At 45.0% G+C, this 25,572-nt stretch overlaps 2 pseudogenes; one reads left to right on the forward strand and one right to left on the reverse strand.

Moving 5' to 3' along the window:
- Positions 1 to 7,936: 7,936 nt before the first annotated feature.
- On the forward strand, positions 7,937 to 20,438 carry LOC136537981 (UDP-glycosyltransferase 83A1-like; annotated as a pseudogene).
- Positions 20,439 to 22,041: 1,603 nt separating this feature from the next.
- On the reverse strand, positions 22,042 to 23,423 carry LOC136517535 (UDP-glycosyltransferase 83A1-like; annotated as a pseudogene).
- Between the last annotated feature and the right edge of the window lie 2,149 nt (positions 23,424 to 25,572).

Consider the following 25,572-nt stretch of genomic DNA (forward strand, 5'->3'; position numbering starts at 1 on the left):
TAGTGATGCAAGAATGTTCAACTCAGTCAACACCAATGATAGTAATAGCTATGATAGTATCACATTTGGTGACAATGGCAAAGGCAATGTCAAAGGGCTTGATAAAATTGTAATATCAAATGACATGAGCATTTTTAATGTGTTGCTAGTTGAGAGCTTGAACTTTAATTTGCTATCCATAGCTCAATTGTGTGATCTTGAATTCAAATGCATATTTAGGGTAGATGATGTAGAGATCATAAGTGTAGATGGCTCTAACTTAATATTCAAAGGCTTTAGATATGAGAATCTATACTTGGTTGATTTCAATGCTAGTGAAGCTCAATTGTCAACATGCTTGTTCACTAAGTTTAGTATGGGTTAGTTATGGTATACAAGGCTTGGTCATGTTGGAATGAAATAATTGAATAGATTGATTAAGCATGACTTGGTTAGAGACTTGAAAGATATTGTGTTTGAAAATGATAAACTTTGTAACTCTTGTCAAGCCGGTAAATAAGTTGGAAACACCCGTCCTAAGAAGAGCATAATGAGCACTAGTAAAGCATTTGAGTTGTTGCACATGGATTTGTTTGGGCCAACACAATACACTAGCATCGATAAAAATAAATATGGTTTTGTGATAGTGGATGATTACACTAGATATACTTGGGCATTTTTTCTAGTGGATAAGAGTGATGTGTTTGTAATATTTAAATCATTTATCAAGGGCATTCACAATGAGTTTGAAACAACCATCAAGAGAGTTAGAAGTGACAATGGTAGTGAGTTGAATAACACTAGAATTGATAAGTTATGTGATAAATTTGGAATTAGACATCAATTCTCGGCCAAGTGCACTCCACGATCAAATGACCTTGTTGAGAGGAAGAATATAACACTTATTGACATGGCACAACGAGGACTAGCTTGCCGACAAGCAAGTGAACCTCGGTAAAAAAATCTTGTGTCATCTTGTTCTAAGGATTTCTTGATTGACTGTGATTGATTGGCTCTATCATATTGTGATTAGCTCTATCCTCGACACCGCGGTATAATCATCACATCCCCTCTCTTGTATTTACATTTTTAGTGTTGCTTCGCTCTTTAGTGTAATTAGTTTTGAGAGCAAGCTTGTATCGAGTCTAGTAGTTAGTGTGGCTCTTTAGTTAGTCTTTGTGAGCACTCTAACTTAGTGTAGTGACATAGTCTTTGTGTGCTTAGAAATCATAGTCATTAGAATTGTGGTAGGTGGCTTGCATTTTTAGTAGGCTAGCGCAACATTCGCTTCGCCTCATATTTATCTAACCAGTTTGCTAAGTGTTGTAATAAAAATTTTAATAGGTTATTCACCCCCATCTAGCCATTAGAACATTTTAGTTTGGCAGAAGAAATTGCTCTTGATGGAATCCATTTGATCATGAATTATCCTCCGGGAGTAGTTAGAAACCGTAGTGTAAATAGGAATACTACTTAAACTGTAATTAGAGTAAGGTTCTCTTCCCGTCTAAATTGCACTTCTTGTTCTTTGATAGAAAAAGTTAATAATATTCGTAACTCTAATGTGCGTCACCTACCTGCCACAATGGTACATATAAGACCATGATAATAAAAAAACATATGTGCATGTACGTTTCTTATAATTTCATATCAAGCATGCATATGTGCGCATAGATATTGGATTATGAAGAGCAATAATGTATGGATAAAAAATTATAGGTGTGCCATAGATCAAAGTACGAAGGATTATACAGTATGTAACCAATTAAAGACTAAAAAATATCATTGACTTACCGAATGACATCCATCATGAAAAGCGACAAATACCAAGTTGTTTGGTTACTGCTAGTTGAACCCTGCGGTCGAAAATGTCATGTATTTCGTGTAGGCGGGAGTGACAATAATTAAGCAAATGTGGTAAACAATGATCATGAGAAGGATATAGAGCTTGTTAGGAACTTTGTGGCAGAGGATAAAAATCCAGATATGCTGCTAAAAATTAGGGAGTTGAATATTGGCACTGGAAGAGGTAGACAGTTTGTGGTAGGAAACATTTGGCAACAGCTTACGGAACCATACACGACACCAAAGAGATCAATGTAGCTTTTGAAGGCAACAGAATTTTCCAAATTTCTATAGCAACTGAAAAATAATAATGATATGGTTGCTGAAATTCTGATTAGCAAGCCATCGAACCATGAAATTAACGATGCTCAGATTATTTCCTTGTCACAACCAACCTCTAAGCTGAAAATAGGATTGATCTGTTTTTTCAGCAAGCACGCTCTGATCATGCACCCAATGGAACACGGTATTTCTGAAGATTAGCTATCTAAAAAATTAATAATTGTAATGCCTCAACCTCATGTTGATGAGATTAGTTACACACTAAGCTTACTGATATTTGGTTGGGTGTACACTGACCATGTTGTGGAGCACGGAAGCAGAAACATGGATGGATCGATAAGATTATGTATTGCAGTAAAAAAACACTCGAATATTTAAGTCGTTTCATGAGCCGTATGGTCTATACCATGTCACAAATACATGTAGTAAGCTGCAAACGTTAAAAAAAGGATTGACAACAAAATAACATTCAGGAGAGGAAGCACACAGGGAAAGGTAATCGGTAAATGTGATCTATAAGCGGTTCACATTCTTTATATCTTTCGTGACTGCTTTCAAAGAAGAGAGAATTCCTTCGTTGCCATCAAAATCTATATCGGTCCCTTAATTGCCATCGAAAATTATGAGTTTTCTTCATTGCCATTGTTTCTAATTTTTTGATCCCCTCATTGCCATCATACATCTATTATTCCTCTCATTGCCATCTAATTACATCATTTATTTTCTTCATTGCCATTGTCCATACATAATGGAGCTTCAAGTGCCAAATTTACCCCTGCCTCCTACCTTGACCCTAACAACGCCCCTGCACAGCCTAGATCGAGTTCTGTTCTGCGCCTCCGTCTCCAATCCAAGAGAAGGCTTGCATCCTTAACCCAGCTCCTATCTCTATGGGTGCATCGAAGCAGGCAAGAGCTCGCGTGCCGGGCCTGTTGGAACTGACCTACGATCAGGTCGGCGCAGGCGCTTAGGTGCCAGAGACGAACAGGCCGGCGCAAGGGCTTCTTCGACGCGATGAACTCAACAAGAACTCTCACAAACGGGGGATTGGATTATTTGGAGTGGAACACGAACACAGAGGCACGAGTACATGGCTATTTGAAGCCCAGCGACACAATGCCGAGCAACAACTACTGGCCGGGTTCTCACACACGCACGAGAGCCCATGTCACCAATGCATGCACGGGCCACCACCGCATGCACCACACGAGTACACGACTCCCACTCGTTCCGTGAGAACACAGAACAGGTCCACCCAATTGACGGCCGCGTCTCCCTAATGCATGCAAACTACTAGAACATATCTCGTTACAGCTACATGCAGGACCGAGAAGTACGTGACACACACGTACTGCAACAAACAAAACATGGCCTACATGCAAGTTAAGGACTCAAACTAATTCAAGTCACGATTAGCGCTAACAGGGCCCGGCGTCAGGGAGAAGCGAGGACGGCGCGCGGAGCAGGCGGCAAGGAGCAGCGAGGACGGCGCGGGGGCCGCGGCGAACCGTGGAACCGGCGAGGATGTCGCGCTGGGCCGGCTGCGAGGACAGGTGCGTGGGACCGACGGCGAGCAGGGCCGCGATGAGGATGGCGATTGCATGGGGCGCCGACACGATTGGTTATCAGAGAAAAAGGATGGGCATAATCGTCTTTTCGCGTCAAGACTAAGGGCATCAAGCAAGAATGGCAGTGAGAGAATTAAAAATTAGAAATAGATGGCAACGAAGGGAACTCATAATTTTCGATGGCAACGAAAGGATTGGTATAGATTTTGATGGCAACCCAGGAATTCTCTCTTCAAAGATTTGGTTGTAGACTTGTATAGCATTTCTATTGATATGGCGGAACATGCATGGGAGGCTCTGCACTAATGTATAAGGCAGCAAGAGTTATAGGCGTAAACAGACTCAACATTAAGGCTAACTGGAAATTGAGAAATCAGAATTTGCAAGAATAATCCTAACTCTTCCAACACGATTTTTTTTAATTTTAACATTTTTTTAAACTAATTCTAAATCTAATATTGTTTGTTTTTTATTTCTAAATCTAATATTTTTGGCCGCGCCTATTGCCATGGCATGCCGCGCCATGCATGGTGGCGCGGCGAGAGAGCTGATGTGGCGATGACCGGGACGCTGACCGGTGACGTGGCAGGGTCTGCCACGCCACCGATCCGCGCCATCCATCACGATGGGGCAGAGAAGAACAGAGAGCGGCCGCTGGGATCAATGCGACGTGATGGGCTAGCACATTGCCTACTCGTGGAAATGATTTCGCTTTGGGAAATGATCTTTTTCTTGCAGCGGAGGACATGAGCCAGATGGCAGTTGCAGATCAGATGACGCCGCTTTCCCTTGATGACTTTCATTACTGCTGTTACCTTTAGGAGCCCACGGCATGTAGAGACAGTAGACCTGCATCATGGCCGCTTAGGATACCCGATGCAACAGTGGATGCACTACTCGGCCGCCTCGATGACGAGCTAGAAGAGAAAGAGATGGTGCGGCGACCGAGCAAGAGGACCAGAGGAAGCATAGGCGGGGGGGGTTCTGGGGCCTTGGGCGCACTGATGATGCATGCATCCCAGACCCACCTCCTTGTCTGACTGCACTGTGCAGTGCAGCCTGGTAGGCGGCAGGCAGTAGGCACGCCATCCATCGGATCCTGCTGGGCTGCTGCTGCTGCTGAAATCTGAATCTAATCCAGCCACATAAACGCAAGGACCGACGCGAGGCACGCCTGCTGAAATCTGCATTGAATCGCTCCAGATCTGTCTCACCAACCTATCATGGACTCTCCACCCCCACCATTTGATGCCAGACGATGTCGATCAGGCCCTTGTTTAGTTGGCCAGAGTTGGCGCGCGCCGGGTTCCTGTAGCGCACTGTTGCGCAATGTACCATTTCGTTTGTATTTGGTAATAATTGTCCAATCGTTGACTAATTAGGCTTAAAACGTTCGTCTCGCAAAGTACAACCAAACTGTGCAATTAGTTTTTGATTTCATCTATATTTAGTACTCTATGCATGTACCACAAGTTTGATGTGACGGGGAATCTTCTTTTTGCATAGTGCCAAAGTTGGGAGTTGGGGTGAACTAAACACCCCCCAGGAGTAAACGTCGCACGGTAGCCATTTTGGCCACCGACACTTTGCACAGAGTTAATGTCTGTCAGCCTTGAAGTACAGGTTTGAACCCAAGTGGAGCAAGGTCTATTTAGTTCCCCTCTAAAACGTTAATTTTTTCAAGATTCTTTGTCGCATCGAATCTTTAAACGTATGCATGAAGCATTAAATATAAATAAAAAATAAAACTAATTACACAGTTTAGACGAAATCTACGAGACGAATCTTTTAAGCCTAATTAGACTATGATTGGATACTAATTATCAAATAACAACAAAAATACTACAATATCGTTTTGCCAAAATTTTCGACAACTAAACTGGGCCAAGATAGTAGCATGCAAGCCAGTTTATGTTCCGATTGTTCCCTAAGGCCTTGTTTAGTTTCCATCAAAATTCTAAGTTTTTTCACTCTCCATCACATCAATTTTTAGACGTTTGCATGGAGTATTAAATATAGGTAAAAAAAATAACTAATTACACAGTTTAGTTGAAAATCACGAGATGAATCTTTTGAGCCTAGTTGGTCCACGATTGGACAATATTTACCAAATAAAACGAAAGTGGTACTATTCATCAGGTTGAAAAAACTTTCGATCTAAACGAGGCCTAACTTTTACATTCAGAGATATGTAGTGGTAGGCACTAGGCAGGAACATTGGTACAGGTCTTGTTTAGTTCCCTTCAAAGTTCCAAGTTTTTTCACTATTTCTCCATCACATCAATTTTTGGACGCTTGTATGGAGCATTAAATGTAGGTAAAAAAAATAACTAATTGCACAGTTTAGTTGGAAATCACGAGATGAATCTTTTGAGCTTAGTTGGTCCACGATTGGACAATATTTACCAAATAAGACGAAAGTGCTACTATTCATCGGATTGAAATTTTCTTCAATCTAAACAAGGCCACAATATCTATCTATTTCTCAGGAGAAAGCAACGAAGTATAATAGATTTGTGCTACCTTTTATACACCGTGAAAGAGGCCAAAGCCCGTTCGGCTTGCTAAATCTTAGCTTAAACTGGTTGAAAAACGATGTTCTAGCTAAATTGTTGTGAGAGAAAATTACTATTTCAGCTGAAAAAATAAGCTGAATATAAAGTAAAATGAACGGGGCAAAAAAAAAAAAAAGTTTATCTTCTCCTGCCGTGCGCAAGGCTATAGCGGTAGATTGCGTACTTTCTTCTGGTCCTAGTCCAGCTAGCAAATCCTCAAATCATAATTCATGCATGCATGATACTAGTCCGCGACCTGCCTTTTTTGTTGCTGCACAGCATACGCGAAATACAGAAGAAAACATAGCGCGTGTTTAGTCCTAGAAAGTGAATTTAGGGCTACTGTAGCACTTTTATTTTTATTTGACAATTAGTGTTTAATTATGGACTAATTAGGCTCAAAACGTTCGTCTCATAATTTCCCACCAAACTGTGCAATTAGCTTTTTTTCATCTACATTTAATGCTCCATGCATGGACCACAAACATTTGATGTGATAGGTACTGTAGCACTTTTTAAAATTTAGGGTGGAACTAAACAATGCGACAGCATCCAACCAATCAGTTACCAGAAAGCAGTATTGTGATTGCACTAAGAAAAAGAACAGGTAGCATAGCGACTGAAGTTGATGACTTGCACTGGCTCACTGCACAGCTCACTATACGGCTACTGCATGCCGTGGGCTCCAAAGGTAACAGCAGTAATGAAAGCCATCGAGGGAAAGCCGCGTCATCTGATCTGCCACTTCCATCTAGCTCGTGTCCTCCGTTGCAAGAAAAAGATCATTTCCCAAAGCAAAATCATTTCCATGAGTAGACGATGTGCTAGCCCATCACGTCGCATTGATCCCAGCGCCCGCTCTCTGTTCTTCTCTGTCGCGCCGTGATGAATGGCGCGGTGGCGCCGCGCCAAGATCGGTGACGCGGTAGACCTTACCACGTCACCAGTCAGCGCCTCGGTCGTCGCCACGTCAGCTCTCTCGCCGCGCCACCATGCATGGCGCGGCACAGATATTTCGCCGCGCCATGGCAATAGGCGCAGCCAAAAGTGTTAGATTTAGAAATAAAAAACAAACAGTGTTAGATTTATAATTAGTTTACAAAAAATATTAAAATAAAAAAATTCTCCAACACATCATGATCAAAATTTGTGGAAATTGCCTAAAAAAGGTTTCATCTGTTATCTGAAGGTAGTATCAATGGTACATAAGGGCATGCAAACTGTACAAATGATGGGGCAGTTAATAAGAAATGGTGAAACTAAAACAATATTGGCAAAAAACGGTCTTGTTTAGTTCCAAAAAGTTTTTTCAAAAAGTGCTACAGTAGCCATCACATCGAATCTTGCGCATGGAGCATTAAATATAGACGAAAAAAACTAATTGCACAGTTTGGTTGGAAATCGCGAGACGAACGTTTTGAGCCTTATTAGTCCATGATTGAATACTAATTGCCAAATAAAAACGAAAGTGCTACAGTAGTCAAATTTTCAAATTTCGCCCAACTAAACAAGGTAAGAAAAAAGCAATCATGGTGCTCATTGCTGGGGTGCAGCCGGAGGCAAGAGCAATAAAACGCATCACTTTATTTTGCTGCACAAATAACAATCCTACAAACCCCTGAGCAAGCATGTTCTATTAACCGGGAAGTGGCAACTAACCTTGACTTGAATCATCAGAACTGTTTTTTGCGTCAGTCCATAATATGATTGACCGTCGTCAACTAAAATTGCAACAACAACCAATGATCCAGTAAAGCAACCAAGGATCCAAAAAAAAAACCTGGCACCCATGAACGGCACTCTGCTAATGTACAGATTGAGGCACAGGCAAACACCAAATGAAGAGGGGAAAATACCTGGAACTACCACTCAATGGGCTAATGCACTGTTTGTTTGGCGGATAAGACATAACTGAGAGTACTGTTAACTGATTTATTGTGAGAAAAAAATATTATTGATTAGCTTAAAAAAAAGTATCGTTTATAAGCCAAATGAACGTGACGTAAATCGGTGGTCGTCGGCACCCAGATGCTTCCACTCTATGATGTCCCTGGACGCTTTTTTTTTATGGATACGGCATTTGGGCTGGAGGAGGGCTCTGTGGTGGAGGTGGCAGAAGGATAGGGAAGACAGCTGATGGATTGCAGGAGCGCGTGGTCAGGAAAGAGCAAGAAAAGAGCGCACAGTGCGTGCAACAGTAACGGGAGACGTGGTCTCGCGAGGGTTCAGCTTTAGTTTACGAAAATAAGGTTTATTATTGTAGATTGTAGATGGTCTACGAAAATAAGGTTTACGGTAGATATGGCCAGACAATAACTCTGCCTGTCGTGTTGTCACGCACTCACGCTGCACTGCAAAGAAAAGCACATCTCGGCCGACCGGCGTACCTGCACCGCCGCACAGCCAGTCAACCAGCTGCCTTCTTGCCGCGGAGGGAGGTTACGGAGAGGGCGAGCGAGCTAGCAACCGATGGCCACGGGCACGGCCACTGCGGCGCCTCACGTCATGGTCCTGCCGTTGCCGGCGCAGGGCCACGTCACGCCGCTCATGGAGCTATCGCACCGCCTCGTCGACCGCGGCTTCCAGGTTACCTTCGTCAGCACCGGCTCGCCCTCGTGCTCGACGCCCTGCGGTCGCCGGCTGGTGGCAGCGCGCAACTGGACGGGATCCGACTGGTGTCCGTCCCAGATGGGCTGGCCGACGGCGACGACCGCAGGGTCTTAGACTGTAGATGGTACTAGGAAAGATCCGAGAGGTTACTTACGGTTAAATAGAATCACGAGTCCTTGCAATCAGTGTCGGAGCTACAGAGTATGCCGGCTATGCCCCAACATACCCTGTTTTCCCGATGCAACAGCAAATACATATATGTATATTTAATAAAAAGAAAGAAAAAAACTCATCCGTGATGCGAGTGTCAGGGGCAAGCGACAGGCAGGCCGCGGCGTGGCTCTGCGAGCGTCACGCTCAGGCCCACGCGGCCCATGCAGCTAGACGCCCAGACGACCACTTTGACGGGATTACGGAGCCAATACCGCAGTGCACGGCGCATCTGTTCGACTTCAACTATTCCGTCGTTCGCCCTACTCGTGCCTATACGCGGCTACGCCGTCACGGTGTCTCGCAGACGCACTCACGCCACCGAGATGCCGATCGCTGTCGCGGACGCCTGAGTCGCCGATCGCCGACATCCGACGCCCACGCCCTACGGCCCTATGCCCTACGGCAGTACGTATACGCAATACGCCAATACGGATCAGATCAGATCAGAACTGTTCTCGTGATCTCGTCTGGTTTGGTTTAGGCTTCAGGTGAGATTCGTGTTCTTCGGATTTTTAAAATTTTATTTATACATCAATTGCTAATTTTTTAGCGCTAAAATTATATAATAATCTTTCACGTAGCAAGGTGGGGGATTTTTTCCAACATCTGAGTGGATATTCTGATCTATTGTTCAGTAAACATATCATGTAAGTGATCCATAATCATATATGTGAATTCAATCGTGCAAGTATAATTTATTTAAATATTTAGCTCTATTTTCTTTGTTAATTTTATGCAGTTATGAAGAGAACCGGGAATATTGCATCTATTTTTCAGAAGCATGAAGAAAAGAGAAAAAAAGAGGCGGCTGTTGCCACTTGTAATCGCTCTTCTAATCCGGTTGTAGCTGTGGTGGAAGAGCAGAGTCATGAGAGAGTAGTTGAGTAAACTCAAAATCCTGTGCTACCACCGCCACCGCCGCCACCACAGCCGTCTTCAGTGCCACCAGTTTATGACATCAATCGCCTTCCACATGATCCAGGTGAAAGACGTCCCATTCTTAGTTATCCTGTTAATGATCAAGATGCAATTCGAAGAGCATATATTACTAAAGGTCCAGTCAAATCTTTTGCACATGATTTTCCGAAAACAAAGATTTCAGGAAAAGATCATCAATTCAATTATTGTTGGATGTACAATCATGAATGGCTTGAGTATAGTATTAAGAAGGATGCTATATTTTGCTTTATATGCTACTTGTTCAAGAAGGGCGCTGGGTCAGAGGCATTTACTGTTGATGGATGGAATAATTGGAATATAGGAGAGAATGCACTTCTTAAACATTTGGGTTCTAAGGCATATATTGCAGCTCAAGAGAGATACATTGGCTTTATAAATCCCAAGGTAGCAATTGATTATAATATTCAGAAGTGGAGTGATGAGGATCTTCGACTTTATAAGAAAAGGTTGACTTATTCACTTAGGTGTATCAAGTTTCTTTTGCATCAAGGGTTGGCATTTCGTAGACATGATGAAAGTAAAGAATCTAGCAACAGAGGGAACTTTATTGAACTTTTGAAATTTCTTGCCAGAAATAGTGAAGAAGTGAACAAATATGTTTTGGACAATGCTCTAGGTAACTGTACCTTAACTAGTCCAGACATACAAAAGTAAATTATTCACTGTTGTGCCCTAGAAACTAGAAAGAAAATAATTGAAGAACTTGGTGATAAGCCCTTTGCAATTTTAGCTGATGAGTCTAGTGATATATCACATAAAGAACAACTAGCTCTTTGCTTGTGTTATGTTGACAAATTGGGAAGGCCATGTGAGCATTTTATTGGAGTTGTTCATGTAGATGATACTACCTCTTTATCACTGAAGGCTGCAATTGAAGCTTTACTTGTTAGTCATGGCTTGAGTTTGACTCAAATCCGTGGTCAAGGATATGATAGGGCTAGCAACATGAAAGGAGATATTAAAGGGTTGAAAACATTGATCATGCAAGAATCACCTTCTGCTTATTATATTCATTGTTTTGCTCATCAACTGCAATTGGTTCTTGTTGCTGTTGCTAAGAGAAATACTGATTGCGGCTCTTTTTTTGATCAAGTATCTATCTTGTTGAATATTGTTGGAGTTTCTTGTAAGCGTCATGACATGCTTAGAAATGCTAGGCTTGAGAATGTCAAGAAAGCACTTGACTGTGGTGAAATTGAATCTGGAACTGGATTACATCAAGAGATGGGTTTGCCTAGGCCTGGGGATACTCGATGGGGATCTCATTACAAAACTATATGCAGCATCATTACTATGTATGAATCAATCCATGATGTACTGGTTGATCTTGGGGATGATCCGACATATAAGGATGATTGGACCAAAATACATTTTGTGACCGGAGCGTTTGAGACCTTTGAGTTTGTTTTCTTTGCACACTTAATGTATATTATTCTTGGATACACAAATGAGTTATCTGAGTGTTTGCAAAGAAGAGAGCAAGATATTCTTAATGCAATATCACTTGTTAATGTGGCAAAGAAAAGAATGCAAGAATTGAGGTCTGATGGTTGGCATAATTTTCTTGAGAGGGTCACCTCATTTTGTGATAAACATGGTGTTGATGTTCCTGCTATGGATGGTAATTATGTTCCTTATGGAAAATCAGTAAGGAAAGCTCGTGCTCGAAAGCAAACCAATGATGACCACTTCAGAAGAGAGGTATATATTGGTGTCATTGATCAAATAAGTCAAGAACTTGATAATCGGTTTGATGAGATTAATATGGAGTTGTTGTCTTGTATGGCAGCCTTCAATCCTTCTAACTCATTTGAGTCTTTTGATGCACGGAAGCTACGTAGATTAGCTGAATTCTACCCAAAAGACTTCTCAAATAATAATTTGCTCAGACTTGAATTGCAGCTAGATAATTATATTGATGACATCAGGCAGGATGATAGATTCAAAGGTCTAGAAAATATTGTTGATCTCTCAGTTAAGCTTGTTCAAACAAAGAGGCATAAAGTGTATGATATGGTTTATCAGCTTCTCAAATTTGTATTGCTTCTACCCGTGGCAACGGCAAGTGTTGAAAGGGTATTTTCTGTGATGGTTTTAGTGAAAACAAAGCTACGAAATAAGATGGGAGATAGTCTTTTGGATGATTGTCTAGTCACTTTCATTGAGCGAGAAATTTTTTTAAGTTGATGAAGATGATATAATTGAGACATTTATGTCCCTTCGAAAGCGTCGAATAAAAATGTCGGCAAAATAACATTGTAAGTCTCTGGTACTCTATTATGCATATATTTTAGTTATCGGTATGGCTTTTGAAACTATTTATACAATATTTAGCAGATACACTGTCCACTTAATTCATGATTATAAGCCTTAATACCGAATTGGTAAATGCATTTACCGAATTATGTATGAAATTTTTTTTGAGAGGCATACCCTAACCTAAAATCCTAGATTCGCCACTGCTTGCAATGAGAGACATAGAAGGGTGGAGTAGAAAATGGATGTGTCAAACCTGACACCGCAGTGGAAGATCCACTCACGTCCGCCATAGAGTCGATCTGCGCTAGGATAGCGATGGTCGGGGAAGAGGACGTCGGTGATGGGCAGTGGTGACCGACGGTGAAGGCAGTGAAGTCCGGTGATGCTGGTGGCTTCCCGTTACTGGCTGTGCCCCTCTCTGATCGGATTAGGGTTTAGATGTCGGTGGGGAGCTCGGCTCAGGTCAACCTCGTGATAAAAGCCGCCGGCTCCCACCTCTTTTTATAGCACAGTGTGACAGGAGCCCTCCAACCATGGTGGGCTGGGCGCCCTAGATCAGGACGCGAATCAAAGGCCTAATTGGGTCGTTGGGTCTAGTTAGGATTAGAGATCAATCTAACGATCTCTTCCTTGATCTCTTTTCATCTTTCACTTTCATATCATTTACTTTTGTTCATTCCATTACAGATTAGCGCATAGAGCATGTCTCATCGTCACGGTCCATTGCCGATAGATTTAACAGCTACAACACACTACTCTGTTCTGAAATAGATATTTATCTTTGGGTCTTCTTTTGTCCAGAAATTATAGGCTTTCCCTTAAACTCATGCCGGCTACATGTTCTCTGAACACGTTGGATGGTAAACCTTTTGTAAGTGGATCCGTGAGCATCTTTACTATACTTATATGCTCAAGACTTATGACTTGATCCCGGACTTTATCTTTCACAACATAATACTTTATGTTAATGTGTTTGGCAGCACCACTTGACTTATTATTGTGAGCATACTGTACTACCAGATTATTATTGCAGTATAACTTAAGTGGTCTATAGATGTCGTCAACCACCTTCAAACCAGGTATGAACTTCTTTAGCCAGTTCACCTGCCTCGTTGCCTCATAACACGCTACAAACTCGACATACATTGTGGACGATGTAGTGACGGTTTGCTTTGAGCTTTTTCATGAAATAGCTCCCCCTGTGAGAGTGAATGCATATCCAGACGTTGATTTTCTATCATCTCCCGTATAATCAGAATCTGAATATCCCACTATATGGAGTGAATCAGATCTTCTATACATTGTCATGAGGCCTTTCATTCCTTGTAAATAACGCAAGACTTTCTTTACCAATTTTCAGTGTTCTGTTCCAGGATTGCTCTGGAATTTGCCAAGTAACCCGGTAACAAATGCCAAGTCAGGGCGCGTACAAACTTGAGCATATTGCAAGATTCCGACAGCTGAAGCATATGGAACCGCTTTTATTTGATCGATCTCATATTGGTTCCTGGGGCATTTAAAATTCTCATATCTATCGCCCTTGATTATAGGAGCAGGTGAGGGACTACATTTGTGCATATTAAATTTTTTTAAGATCTTTTCTATGTATGTCTTTTGTGACAGTCCTAATACCCATTTACTTCTATCTCGGTGAATCTCGATCCCTAGAACGAACGAAGCTTCACCAAGATTTTTCATATCAAATTTTGAGGACAAAAACTTCTTTGTCTCCAGTAGTACACTGACATCACTACTAGCAAGTAAGATATCATCCACATACAGGACAAGGAAGATAAACTTCACATTCTTAAACTTTGTATAGACACAATTGTCCTCTACATTATCTTTAAACCCAAAATTCCTTATTGTCTGATCAAACTTCAAGTACCACTGTCTTGAAGCTTGTTTTAATCCATAAATGAATTTCTTTAGGCGGCATCTCATTCGTTCTTTTCTTTCCATGACAAAACCTTTTGGTTGTGCCATATAAACACTTTCCTCTAAGTCCCTGTTGAGAAATATCGTCTTTACATTTATTTGATGTAATTCTAAATTGTAATGTGCCACTAATGCCATTATGAATCTGAAGAAATCCTTACATGAGACTGAAAAAATGTCTCATTGTAATCAATCCCTTCTCTTTGCGTAAAGCCTTTTGCCACAAGTCGTGCTTTATATCTCTCTATATTCCCTTGTGAGTCAAGTTTTGTTTTATAGACCCATTTACAGTCTATTGTTTTGGCTCATTTAGGAATTATCTTCAAATCTCAAACTTTATTGGCATTCATAGATTTCGTTTTATCTTCCATGGCCTCAAGCCACTTTGATGAATGATCACTTCTCACGACTTCTTCAAATGAGGTGGGATCATCCTCTATTTGAAATTCCTCAGTGTTGTACACTTCATAATCAATAGGAATAGCTGATTTTCTAACTCTTTGAGATCTTCTAGGGGCCTCCACATTTGGCACATCTTCTGTTTGAGGCTTTTGTTGCTCCCCCTCATGTGTGGCAATTGATTCTATAGGATCCTAAAGAACAGGCTCCTCATCATCATTCATTATTGCCACAAGCGGAATAACAACAGGTGTTGACACCATAATATCTTGTACTGTCGGTGCAGCGACAACAGGTAGTGAGAAAAATAGCTCATGAATCATCGAAGTGGGCGCATACACCTACTTCTCTTCAAGGTCAATTTCTTGAGCTACCATGCTCCCCCTCATCATTTTATCCTCTAGGAAGACAGCGTGTCTCATTTTCATAAACTTTGTATGTCTATCTGGACAGTAGAAACAAAAATCTTTTGACTTTTTTGGGTAGCCAATGAAATGGCAACTTACTGTTTTAGGATCTGGCTTCCCAATGTTTGTGTTAAATACTTTAGCCTCAGCAGGACTCCCCCACACATGTAAGTGGTTTAGTGAGGGTACTCTTCCTGTCCACAACTCATACAGTGTTTTGGGCACCGACTTACTTAGTACTGTATTGAGAATATGAATGGAGGTTTTTAACGCCTCCATCCATAGGCTCATCGGTAAGGTGGAGTAACTTATCACACTGCACACCATATCCATCAGGGTATGATTGTGCCTTTCAGCTACTCCATTCTGCTGAGGTTCGCCCAGTGTAGAATACTAGGCTATTATGCCATTCTCCTGTAAGAACCTTGTAAAAGGTCCAGAAACTTGGCCATATGGGGTATGCCGACCGTAGTACTCCCCCACGGTCGGACCTGACTATCTTAATCTTTAAATTGTGTTAGTTTTCAACTTCTGACTTAAATTTCTTAAATTTATCCAATACTTCTATTCTTTTTTTAATTGGATAGATATCGCCATAACGGGAGTAATCATCTGTGAATGTTATGAATGAATCATAACCATCCACACTCTTTACAGGAAATGGACCATGGATGTCTGTGTGAATAATCTATAGAATTCATGCGCTTCGTTTGACATCTTTCTTAATTTTCTTTACATACTTTCCTTTAATACAATCTCTGCATTGTTCTAAATCTGAGAGCTCTAATGGAGGAAGAATATCATTCTTAACTAGTCTTTCTATTCTCCCCCTCAAAATATGGCCTAAACGACACTGCCATAATTTTGACAATGCATCGTGAGCTCTCTTTCGTTTTCTGTTTACATCCGCAGACGAGGATACATTCACATTGTGGCACGCAACGTTCTCATTATCGCATACAACATTTACATCATCACGTAGTGATGACAAATAAAGCTCATTTTATAAGATAGCAAGACCAACACATGTATTATTAAATGTTATCTTACATTTGCCATTTCCAAAATGACAATCATATCCATCATTGTCTAAACATGAAGCACTAATCAAGTTCCTCTATAACGAGGGAACATAAAGAACATCTCTAAGTATAAGTTTAAAACCATCAGCAAGCTCTAGAGAAAGATCGCCAACGGCTTCAACTTCTGCTCGGACTTCATTTGTAACTTTAACGTGTCTTTCACTTCTTTGCGTAGTCCTCGTCGAACGGAATCCCTGTAAAGAATTAGCAACATGAACAGTTGCACCTGAGTCAATCCACCAAGTAGATTTCGAATACTGTACATATAGGGATTTATTTATGAACGTAATAATATTCTCACATTTCTTTGTCATGATCATCTTTAAGTAATCAGGATAATCTTTTCTATAATGTCCTGTCTTTTTATAATAGAGACACTGGTCTTTCTCTAATATGAACTTGTTCTGCTAAGACTGATGCAGCATGGGACCATTTTCCTTTAACTTTGAGAAGAAGTTAGGATTAGTATTCTTTTTCTTGTTATCCTTCAAATAATTGATAGAGCCACCATTGGTAGCTTTTATTCTCTTCTCCTTTTGCACACACATAGCCATGAGCCTCTCCATGTCCTATTTTTTGGGTTGTATGTTGTAGTTGACAACAAAAATGTCAAACTCTTTTGGCAAGGAAGCAAAAATCTAATGGATAAGGAACTCATCCTTAAGAGCCAGATCCATTGGTTTTAGCTTGGATGCCAAATTGCCCATCCTTAATATGTGCTCTCTTATGCCACAATTACTTGAGTACCTCTCTGTCACCAGCTACTTTATCAGCTGGGTAGCATATGTCTTTGAAGAGCCAGTAAACTAACTCTTTATTCTTTCAAGGTACTCAGTGACGGTGTCACACTCTTAGATTGAGCCCACAATTGTAGGCTCAATCGTGTTCTTTATCACAGCCAAACATTTCTTGTTGGCAGTGACACACTTCCTATGCTCAAGGTCATAGGACATTCTTTGAGATGCAAAATCTCTCTCTCTTTTGTTGTCCAAGCGGCATCAGCCTCGTTTGTCTCCCTCACCGGTGTCACAGGCTCTGTGGGACACGATGTGGTGACTACCTAGTCCACCTCAGCCAAGATAAAAGCCATGTCTATCTTTTTCTTCCACTCCGTGTAGTTATCACCTTTGAGAGTGGGGATCTCTTTGATACAACCCATCAAGTTATATCCGCCTGAAACCATAATTCAAATAGAGTGAGAACATAAATAATAACAGTAACAATTGCATGCCTTAGTTCCAACGTTGGTCAAAATTAAAATATATAATTATTCTCTACATTAATTCTACATCACCGTTGGGCAAAAAAAGAATTAATGCAAGACAAAACATCATAATATTGCCATTAATCAACGTTGGTCAGAATAATAACAATATTATAATCAATTAAAACATATCCATTTTTTAAAATTAAATTCTCCCGTTGGTTCGAATTTAATAATAAAATAACATCTTTAAATACGCAGCGGAAAAATAATCTCAATTTAGTGAATTTTACTTACAGGAAAATTCTCTTTTCTATTTTCTTTAAGCCATTTATCAATTTCCAGGAAATAAACATTTACTGAAAAAAGAAAAAGAAAAACACATTCATTTCAACATTATTGCTTTGGCCCAGCCGGCAAAACAGACCGGCCCACCTCCTTTGCCCGCGCGCTGCCCTCACCCAGGCCGCAACCTGGGCCTGGGCCGGTAAAGTCACGCTGTCGCGTGCGCCCACCTGGGCCAACCGGCGGTCCGCTCGATCTGAGTCGTCTGCGCCGATCCGACGGCCGAGCGGTGATATCGCGCTAGCAAAAACTGCGACCGTTGTCGTTCGACCCGTAACCCTAGCTCATTCGCTTCTTTGCTCTCTCTCTCTCTCTCTTCGCCGCTTTCTCTTCTTCCTCATCACAGCAGCACCGAGCGAGCAACCGAGAGCGACGACGGTGGAGCGAGCAGCCATGGCGCCGTCGTCGGCCCCCTCTCCAGCGGGTGAGCGCGCCGCCGTCGAGCGGCCTAGCCGTGGCGCCTCTTTGGCCGGAGCCTGACGAGCAACGCCCCCGGCTCGGCCTTCTTCTCCCCGCGCGCTGACGAGGTAGCAGCGCTGTGCAGCGGCGAGGTAGGTCTCCCTTTCCCCCAACATCCCCATATCCTTTCCTTCATCTGCTTTTGAATTTTTTTTTCTCGGATTTCATCCAATTTGGGGATTAGGGTTAGGGTTAGGGTTAGGGTTTCACTGTTGTTCTTTTTCCCGAATTGATTGCGGGTTTTAGGGTTCGGTTTAGATGTGAAACCGAGCCCTCCTTTTTCTTTCTTTCACCCAATTAGGGTTAGGGTTCATCCGAACCCTCTGTTCTTGTTAGAGCCGCACTGGATCTAACCTTCTTTTTTCTTTTCTAATCGGTTTACCCGTTCTAAATCTAAAACCCTAGAAACTGATGGCTCTGGTACCATTGTTAGAACTGTAGATCGTACTAGGGATAAATCCGAGGAGTTACTTGCGGTTAAATAGAATCACGAGCCCTAGTACATCTACTATTGCAACGAGAGACATAGAGGGGTGGAGTAGAAGATGGACGTGTCAAACCTGGCACCGCAGTGGAAGATCCACTCGCGTCCGCCATGGAGTCGATCTGCGCTAAGGCAGCGATGGTCAGGGAAGAGGACGTCGGTGATGGGCAGTGGCGACCGGCGGTGAAGGCAGTGAAGTCCGGTGACGCAGTCCAGAGGCGACGCGGCTGGTGGCTTCCCGTCACTGGCTGTGTCCCTCTCTGATCGGATTAGGGTTTAGATGTCGGTGGAGAGCTCAGCTTAGGTCAACCTCGTGATAAGAGCCATCGACCCCCACCTCTTTTTATAGCGCAGTGTGACAGGGGCCCTCCAGCCATGATGGGCTGGGCGCCCCCGATTAGAGCGCGAATCAAATGCCCAAATAGGTTGTTGGGTCTAGTTAAGAATAGAGATCAATCTAACACAGGGACCTCAGCAAGTTCATGGACGGGCTGTCACGGTGCGTGCCGGGCTACGTGGACATCAGGGAGACGAAGGTCAAGTGGCTCGTTGGGGACGTGAACATGGGGATGTGCTTCGAGGCTGCCTGCAAGCTTGGCGTCCGTGTGGCCGCCGTCTTTCCCGCCTCCGTGGCGTGCCTGGGAACGCTGTTCAAGGTCCCTCAGCTCATAGAGGAGGGCTACTTCGACGATAAGGGTATGTATGGTTGCTGTAATCTCGCTGCGTTTACTTGGCACACCGGAGCGAAAAATTCTCACTCCACATCCATCCGTGTTACAAACGCAGGCTTCCCAAAGCGGCACGGTTTGTTCGAGCTCGCCCCGGGGATGCCGCCGCTCTGCCCATCGCAGATGCCGTGGAGCATCGACGGCGACGTGGCAGGACAGGAAGTCGCCTACCAGCTGGTGACCCGGAACACCCAGGCAGGCCCGCAGCCACGCCGAGATCATCGTGTGCAACTCGTTCCGCGACGCCGAGGCCGCGGCGTTCGAGTTGTTCCCCAGCATCGTGCCCACCGGTCCGATGTTCGCCGACGCGGAGCTGCTGAAGCCCGTGGGGCAGCTGCTGCCCGAGGACACGGGGTGCCTGCGGTGGCTGGACGCGCAGCCCGACGGCTCGGTAGTGTACGTCGCGTTCGGCAGCTTCGCCATCTTCAACCCGCGGCAGTTCGAGGAGCTTGCGCTGGGGCTGGAGCTCACCGGCAGGCCGTTCCTCTGGGTGGTGAGACCGGCGGCGGCCTGAGCAAGGCGTGGTTCGACGAGTTCCAGGGCCGCGTCGCCGGCAGGGGCGTGGTGGTCAGCTGGTGCCCCCAGCAGAAGGTCCTGGCGCACCGTGCGGTGGCATGCTTCGTGTCGCACTGCGGGTGGAACTGGACGATGGAAGGGGTGAGGAACGGCGTGCCCTTCCTGTGCTGGCCATACTTTGTCGACCAGTTCGCGAACCGGAGCTACATCTGCGACATCTGGAGGACCGGCTTGGCAGGGTCGCCCGGTGAAGATGGCGTCGTGTCCAAGGGGGAGGTGAGCAGAAAGGTGGATCAAGTAGCTGGTGACGAGGGGATCGCGGAGAGGGCACGGCTGCTGAAGGATGCTGCTTACAGGTGCGTCGGTGAGGGCGGCTCCTCGCATGAAAATTTCAATAGGTTCGTCGATCTCCTTCGCGAGTGATCTGCATTTCATTGCGGTCTGGACTGAAGTGAAAGAACAAAGGATGGAACACGTGAACTGGTGGACGCAGAAAATTTTCCCAACACTATTGTGGTCATGCTAGTTTTGAGTCAACAGTAATCACGTTTTGTGAAATAGAGGCGACTGGTGCCACACAACTGCTGCCCCGGAAGATTGTGAATTGTGATATATACTACCAGTCACCTCTGTAGCCTAATTCGCTGATGTTGTATGTAACCTTTGTTTCTGCTGATGATGGGCAATCTTGATTCTTGATGGCCGATAATCAAAATAAAATGGGTTGGATTGGACTATCGAAAACTTGGCCATTGGGCCAACAATAAACGGTGGGGGCAGTCCTTACGCTGTTGGCCACGTGGACGTGGGTGGTGTCCAAACTTGATTTGTTTTTTTGAGCTCCAAACTTGATTTGTTTAGTACCACACCGCGTGGCTGAGGTTGGATTCGTGTGCAGATAACCAGTCCTCGGGATTACTGATTCACCACGAGGCCCTCGTGGTAAGCAATTATCAATACTGATTACAAAAAGCTATTATTTCAAGTAGCACACTATATGATGTGCTTAGCTTTTTTTTCTTCACGAGCTCACACATATATAATTGTTTTGTGGAATGGACTTGATTTTCATAGGTGTTGCTCGACGCATATGGTCCACACAATCATAATTCGACACCCTTGCTCTAGCTCACTTGAGTTGCGTGTGAGCAGGTGTCTGAGAGACGATTGGTGGAATTTGACGAGAGGTTAGGAAATGGCTAACAAGATGAGAGGTTTGAGGTGGGCGGGCGGGCTATGGACAAAATCCTAATTCGATGCATGCTCCAACTCACTTGGGTTGCGTGCGTGCGGCCAGGTGTCGAGAGACGATTGGTGGGATCTATATCATTATCCGACGAGAGGTTAGGGGATGGCGAACAGATGAGAGGTTTAGGTGGGTGGGCGGGCTATGGGCGGAGCGGCGTACTCGCTCCTCACATGTTTATTGGGCTAGGGAACCAATGCACAATGGCTCTAGAGGCCAGCCCAACAATGATGGTGGTTCGAGGGCTGTAAAGTGCCTTCACCAGCTCCTCAATGCAATGTAGCAAAAAGTTAGAGCCGTGCCAAACGATATCCTATTATATTATTACAACAATGTTAAAAGGAGTTGGCTGAGAGGGCCTAAAAATTACCACATTGATTGAAAAAAGAGAACTCATCGTTTCATTTTTGTGATGGTCTAACAAGATTAAACCAAAGATTCAATGCCCAAATGAAGGCATCTAAGACTCAATTTGGTGATTTAGGATTTTGGTAATCGATGAACACAAGTGCTAGAGGTCTAGAATTTAGATGTCACGGTGCTAGAGTTTTAGAATTTGTATAGGTTATAAAGCCGTTGCTTTAGAGCCCGGTTCCGGTGGTTGTAGTCCACCGTTCGTGCCACACAAAGGGCCAGCGACCCGCAGACGGGCGTCCTTGCGCGGGCAAGGGCGTCGTCCGTCCGGCGAGCTTCGAGCTACCAGCGACCGACCACGAGGCCCTGTGGTGTCGCAATCCTGCTGCAAATTTTCTTCCTCAGCCGCTAGGCTCAAAGATCTTAACTGCCATTCAGTTGAGAAGATGCTTACAATTTTAATCAAAATATGATTGTACAGATTTTTCAGAACTTCGAAGCAGAGAATTTTCACGTTACAGACTTTTATGGTGTTTCATTCTCCTACAGTACTGCGTCCTGCAACGTCGCGATTCGTGAACACCAACACTCGCCCCAAAATTTCAGCTTTAGCTCTCCACTCCTCGCACAAGATCCAAGAACCGCCTGAGATTCTCGCGTGACGACCCGCCATCGCCGACTGCCCGGCGGGCGAGATCCCGCAGCGCCAGCGCCCTCACCTTCGTCTCATTGTCGCCGAGCAGCTCCTCGATCTTGTCCCGAACAACTTCTCTCCCCACGAGCCCCGTTCCGTGTGTCGCCGGCAATGGCACCTTCAGCCCCGTCCCCCACACGTCGCAGATGTAGCTCTGGTTCAGGAACTGGTCGGTGAAGTAGGGCCAGCACAGGAGCGGCACGCCGCTCCGCACCGCCTCCATCGTCGAGTTCCAGCCGCAGTGCGTGAGGAAGCAGGCGACCGCGGGGTGCGCCAGCACGCTCTGCTGCAGGCACCAGCTCACCACGCGCCCGCGCGGCGCGGCGCGGCGGCGGAGCTGCTCAAGGAGCTGGTCCTCCGACGACCCTGGCCTGACCACCCACAGGAACGACCGGGAGGTCAGCAGCAGCCCCTCGGCGAGCTCGACTAGCTGCGCGGCGTCGTAGGCGGCGAGGCTGCCGAACGCGACGTACACGACGGAGCTGGCCGGCTGCGCGTCCAGCCACGCGGCGCAGGAGGCGTCCTCGGCCCAGAAGCTTCCGGCCGGCTTGTCGGAGGAGGACCGTAGAGCGGGCCCACAGGGAGGACGCCGGGGAACAGCGCCAAGGCCCCGGGCTCGAGCTCCCTGGACGGAGTTGCAGACGATGGTCTCGGCGAGGTGCGTGGCCGCGTTGTTCCGGTGGATCAGCTGGAAGATGATTGGCTGGCCCTTAGCGTCGCCGGCGCGGTTCCACGAGAACTCCGACGTGTCGATGGCCGGCATCGCCGGAGCCAGCCGGAAACGTGCCGCGCCGCTTGGGCCAGCCTCTCTCGTCGAGAACGCCGTCGCGTATCATCTCAGGAATTTTGATTCTCGTCGCGAACATCGCCGCCGACGACGGGCAGAACCCGGCGGTCCGGAGGCCGTGCTTCTTCGCCACGGGGAAGGCCCACGCCATGTTCACGTCGGCGATCAACCAGCTGACCTTCTCGCGCTCTAGCCGCTCATCGGCGGCATTGATGCTGGCAATAAGCTTCTCCAGCTCGCCGGGCATGACCTTCGAGAACGAGTCGGTGAGACGGGCGAGATCCTTCCGGTCTTCAACGCAGCCCAGGCCGTCCGGTATGGACACCAAGTCGACCCCGCCGAGTTCGCTGTCCCCGGTCGCCAAGGCACCGAGAATGAGACTGGTTTAGCTCGGTGTTCACGAAGGTGACCTTGACGCCGTGCTCGACGAGGCAGTGGGAGAGCTCCATCATAGGGATGACATGGCCCTGCGCGGGGTAAGGCAGGACTAGGACGCGTGGTGCCGCCATGACCATGCGAAAAGGTGGGGAGGGGAGCTTTGATCTTGGAACGGAACCAAGATGTCGCATGGTGGCAGAGAGCTCTGCCTGCGCGCGTGATACTCGTTCAAGTTGCGCAAAGAAACAAAAGGTCGTACATCATCGATTTTCACAAAAATAGCTCTATGCACTTCGTCGGCTCATTGGACAAATAAAGCAAGAAAACGGAGACACGAAGATCTTGCTATATGACATACGCTGAATAACATGGAAAAGGACGTTGTTGTCCAAAAAAAAACATGGAAAAGGACAACATTAAAAAAACAAAACTTTATTTAACTGATCCTGACACAAGCGGCCTACTTTATAATTCAGATGAAAGGGGCAATTATCCCACCGAAAGCGAAAGAAAAATCGGTAGGTAAGCGGCAATTATCCATCTATTGCATGAGAGTATTATAAAAACGTAAAATGAGTAGTTCGAAAAAAAAAACTCATATGTTATGCATGGACACACGTCTCACTACCACTCTCTCAATTTCAAATTATAAAATATTTTACTTTTCATGATATATTGCTTTTGCTATATAATGTATTTAAGTGCAAAAATACTGTATATCTACAAAAACCAAAATTTCTTATAACTTAGACTGTCTACAACAATCGCTGACCCAAAATACAAGACTCATTCGTTCTTTGGGTAGCGCTATAGGCAAAGAGTTCAATACATATTTTTTATCTTCTCCAACAACAAGACTCAAAAGACAACATTTTCTGCAAATGGGTCTCCAGGAGCGAGGATATTCAGATTTGGATTATGCCTCTCCTGGCACCAAAAATTAGTCTTCCATATAGGTACCCTGTTTGAGGCTATAGGTATTGTGTTGAAGACCTATTTTGGAATTTTGGTTCCGCAGTGGGTCTCCTGTTTGAGACAGCCTTAGAATGAAGAGAGTATCCATTAATTTTTTTTTCCGACCACGTATGCCTAAAAGTCAATTCAACCTGCTAAGAAATGGTGAAAGTACTCTCCCTTTTTTCAAGTAGATGCATGCCTTTTAGTGTATATTAGGACATAATGTATATATAGATACGTAGCAAAAACTATATACTTAAAAAAAACAAGAACTACTTATAATTTAGAACGGAGAAAGTAGCTTATTATTATTGGCATAAACATGATACAATAAATAAATTATTATATGGGCGCTGCTAGAGCAGTGCGCGTGCAGGATTTGGAAGTTTGGTGCGCAAAGCAGAGCTCCCAGGCTGGTTGTGTGTCCTGCGCGGTGATCAAATTTTCGCGTCGACACATTTTCTAGTACGCTCGGTGGGACCACAATCATCAAGATCATCAAAACACCCCTCGCACAATAGTTTTTAGTGACAAAACACACACACACACACAACAACTCTTCTTCCTCGACTCTGGCGCCCTCGCCCTCGCCCTCGCCTCGCCGCCGCCACTGCCACTGCCCTGCCGCGGTGAGATAGGGTTCGGGCAAAACCCTAGCTCACCCACGGCGCCACCTTCTTTCCCTCTCCCCTCGCCTACCGCCGCCGCCACCCACTCCCCTAAACCGCCCGCGAGCCATCCCTCATCCGCCTGGCCGACCTTCCTCCCCCAGGACGGCCCCTTCTATACCTGCCAGAGTTGGGGAAGATAAGGGAAGAGCTCGCCGGAACCCTAGAAAAGCAGATCTGAGGAGGAGGAGAGAGAGAGAGAGAGAGAGAGAGAGAGAGGAGGAGGAGGAGGCCTACCTGGTGTAGATCCGTCGTCAGGATCCTCCATGGCCGTGCGCAGGGAGGCGGTGGGCGCGGGCGCAGGAGGTGCTCGCCGGTGAGGTTGTCGCCGAAGAGGGAGGGAGGGAGGGAGGGAAAGGTGGGCGGGTGGGTGGGGTGTGTGCCGTGTGGGCGAGGTGTGCAGGCGGAAGCCACAAATGATGCACGTTTAGTTTTTCACTTTTCCTATCCATCTATCGACTGAAATCAGGCTCATCCTTCAGTCGACGTGTGGTCCTTCGTATCGGGTCCAGCTGTGGCTGTTTTCGCCTTGTCGGGTCCGTCCTCATTATCGGGTTCAGGATTGGAGAACACACCCACTATCGCCCACCGCCCAGACAGGAGTCATAGGACACCGTACACAAACAGGAAGGGACTCGGTGTTTTTGGTGGAGCT

The sequence above is a fragment of the Miscanthus floridulus genome, chromosome 2, assembly GCF_019320115.1.
Source record: "Miscanthus floridulus cultivar M001 chromosome 2, ASM1932011v1, whole genome shotgun sequence".
In the NCBI taxonomy this organism is placed as follows: domain Eukaryota; kingdom Viridiplantae; phylum Streptophyta; class Magnoliopsida; order Poales; family Poaceae; genus Miscanthus; species Miscanthus floridulus.